The 3,394-nt window shown below is 34.9% G+C and overlaps 1 protein-coding gene across 1 annotated transcript in view; it reads right to left on the reverse strand.

The window, feature by feature from the left end:
- Positions 1–1,646, reverse strand: part of LOC132114492 (mucin-15-like) — a 4,313-nt gene extending 2,667 nt beyond the window's left edge. The window contains exons 1-2 of the mRNA XM_059522637.1: positions 1,487–1,646; positions 1–4 (exon numbers count right to left, since the gene is read on the reverse strand). The exon at positions 1–4 is cut by the window's left edge and continues 773 nt beyond it. The gene's annotated coding sequence lies outside the window, so the exon portion shown is untranslated. The remainder of the gene's footprint in view (positions 5–1,486) is intronic.
- Between the last annotated feature and the right edge of the window lie 1,748 nt (positions 1,647–3,394).

A 3,394-nucleotide genomic window follows, 5' to 3' on the forward strand; every position in this document is an offset into this window, starting at 1 on the left:
TCCTCTACCTGCCAAAATAAGACATGTTACTGTGTGGAGTGAATGATTATATCACAAAAACATAAGCAATGCAATGTAACAAGTTATATTGATCAAAAGATAAATGCTGCCAAAATTAATCAACATTTGGGAGAAGTAAAACCTGTCCATGTCTCTCTACACACAATGAAAGTGTTCTTTCTCTGAAACCTCTATTTAGCAGCCCTTTGTTTCACTCCCATGAGTCATTTTCACTGAAGTGTATCTAAGCCCTCTTGATGCAAGTGTAATGTACACCATTCAACCATATCAGTACATTGCAATAACAAGAGGTGAGCATACAGTATTCTGTATTCTGTGTATGGTATACAATACACACCCAAAATATATTTAGATGCACATTTTGAGGCCAATTATGACAAAACAAAACACAAAGAACAAAGTGATGCTCATAAAAATATTTGTATAATGACGTGGCATGATAATGTCAGTAATTGGTATCTATACAGACGCACCTACACTTAACACTTCACACTTAGGTCTATTCCTGTTTGTCCGGTTCATCTGCCATCATTTATTGTTGCCGGCCACCAACAAAAGTATAATTAAACTGTGATAATGTTAGAAAAATGAAAGAGTTTGATGGAACTAAGAGTACTTGGGCTCCACATTTGTGTCCTGCTTTTATGTGTATTTAGTATATAGAACATTTAATCTGGCATGTCATATCTGAACCACATGCTGATTTCTAGTTGTGTAATTATTGTTATTACTTACAACTAATATAAAATGATTGTATCAATTATAACACTGTTCTTTATTTTATGGTCAGTTTATAATTGATATATTTGTAAGTTATTATTATTATATTTTATGTTAGCTGGCATTATTCTAAGGCAGCATGTAAAGTCAAGATGAACATTTTCCAATTTTGAAAAAAGTTAAAGCACACGTCTGTTAAATTAGAAATCTAAAATATCACCATTTTTAGACAGTTCTCATTTCCTCCTGGAGGAAAATCTTCTATTATTAATCTTGAGATTCTTAAGAATGTGCCAGAACAGGTTTCCCAGAACTGATTCTGTGGTATCTTGTACGTGGAAGTGTGAGACAGCAGTCATATGATGTCAACAATACAATGTACTGAGAAGAAATGTGTGGTTAAGCTACAATATAACATATTTTCCAAACATTTCTTTAAGGAATACATTTTTGATTCATTGTTTATTAGATAGAAGTTAATCAGCTTATCCATAAAAACATAATAATATGTGTAATTTATAGGTATGTGGCACCATTCGTCAAACATCCCAAAAGGTAATTTATTTTTTAAGTTATCTGTAATCATTACTTCCTTCAATAGATCAAAATTTCAGTAGCCTTCATACCACTGTCATCTACCTACTCTCCATTTCACACCAAACTAGGCCAGATGAATTTTCAACATTCCTCAATAGGTTTCTATGAATTCTATGAATATGGTTTCTAAAAAATGAAAACTGTGTACCTACCTGAGCGCTGCCTGTTGGTCTCGGGTGAGATGATCGAGGCAGGTTGTAAAAGTAAAATGGTTTGAGATTTCAGAGCGTGTGCATCTAGAGACAAGAGGCAAGGGGAGGGATTTGTCTCGCTTGTGGCTACCTGGGAACTGGCCTTTCCAGAATTTGCACCTGTAAACCACACCTCTCCATCAAACGTCTTAGATGCAAATAAAGCACTCATCTGCGTCAATTGTAAATAGGACTGAAACTCAACGTCAATCTCCATTCTCACGTCAGTCATACACACCTCTTCAGTGTACACAGGTTTATCCTGGAGCTAAGTTTTAAAGTCTTTGAACGACGAACATTCCCTGAAGGGAGGAGCACCTGACACACTGGGCCTCCGAGCATTCCTCCCATGCCCTGTGTCCATGGCAACACACAGGTTGCTCAGATTTGCTTTCCTCCAGTAACAAAAGACACATGCTATTTTTACATGACTGATGACCATGTGCGTCATATGGCTGTCTTTAGTGGGGTCATAGGTTGCATTTTAACAATGTCATACTGGAATGGTGAAACATTTGTACTTCTTTATGAGGAATAGTTTATGTTACTAATGGTTTATCATGGACCTGAATTTTAAATATCTGACTGTGAACAACCTGTCAAATATCAGATACTGGTAGAGTGGACACGCTGGCCAAAGTGACTCGCTCTTCCAATAATGGCCCAGCAGAGGGCAGAGTGTATTATCATTTTTTTCTGTTCTGTAGGGAACAGTCACATGATTGTTCTTATATTAAAAGAAACACATTTTTCATTTGCTTTTTACTTATTTTTATTTATTTTTTATTTTTTGTAGTAGGTTAATTCTACATTTGTCAGGCCAACAAAATGGTAAGTACAACATATTAAAGGTACTATCAAAGTTAGTTTTTTTTTTCGTACTTATTCTCAGTTCTAAAAGTTTAACATACTGAGTATCAAAAATAGTGACAGCCTGCTGTAAGGATGGTAATGTTATGCTTAATATAGGCTATGCCATTGTTATCATGCCAGAAACTGTGAAATTATAGTTACATTACAGCTGTATAATCTCTTTTTGTAAAGAAAGAAAAGTTTTGTAAATTTTATTTCAGGCTAAAAAAGAAATGTAAACATGTCAATAAAATATAACGTTAATTTAAAGAATACAAAATTTATAGACTATATAACAAAAATAATTTTTTTTGTTTTGTGGCTGGACAAAAATATATATAATGTCTGATTTGGTAAATAAAAAAATAAATAAAGAACAGAATTTATTAAAGCATTGTTTCCACCTTTAAATGATTATTAGTCAGTGACTATCAATTTGTAATAGACTACAGACCAAATTCAGTGCAAACTGATGTTTGCTCAGGCTCATTTCCCAAAATGGCTTAATTTTTATAGAGAAGAAGAAAGTCAGCAGTTTAATTGTTCTATTTGCACTGTTTGTGATGATCACATTCTGAGCAAATGGTTTGATTGTAGAATGGGTGTGGGTGAACCAACTCAGACAATGAGGGGTCTCAACTTCATTAACATTGTAACATCGCAGAGACGAGATAAGGCAAACTGAGATTAGTGATGTTTGATTCTTAAACGAATCGTTCTTTTAAGACAGTTCTCAGGAAGTAACCGGTTGAGCCGGTTCACAAAATTGAACTGAATCGAACTTTAGTTCCGGGTTGATGACGCAAGACTCACAGCCGAAAATTTAGGCAGGTGACTTGCTGCCTTGCTGTCTAATCAGGCAATGACTTTGCAGGCAGCGTTTTTGCCTGAAGGCACATCATGAAACGGATTTCGTACAGGCTTCTGAGGCGGAGTAATGGTTTAATGATCTACAGCAAAATATAGAGAGCTTTGTTGATAACGAAGTGGATATTTCATTACTGCAATATTCA

The sequence above is a fragment of the Carassius carassius genome, chromosome 3 (assembly GCF_963082965.1).
Source record: "Carassius carassius chromosome 3, fCarCar2.1, whole genome shotgun sequence".
In the NCBI taxonomy this organism is placed as follows: Eukaryota; Metazoa; Chordata; class Actinopteri; order Cypriniformes; family Cyprinidae; genus Carassius; species Carassius carassius.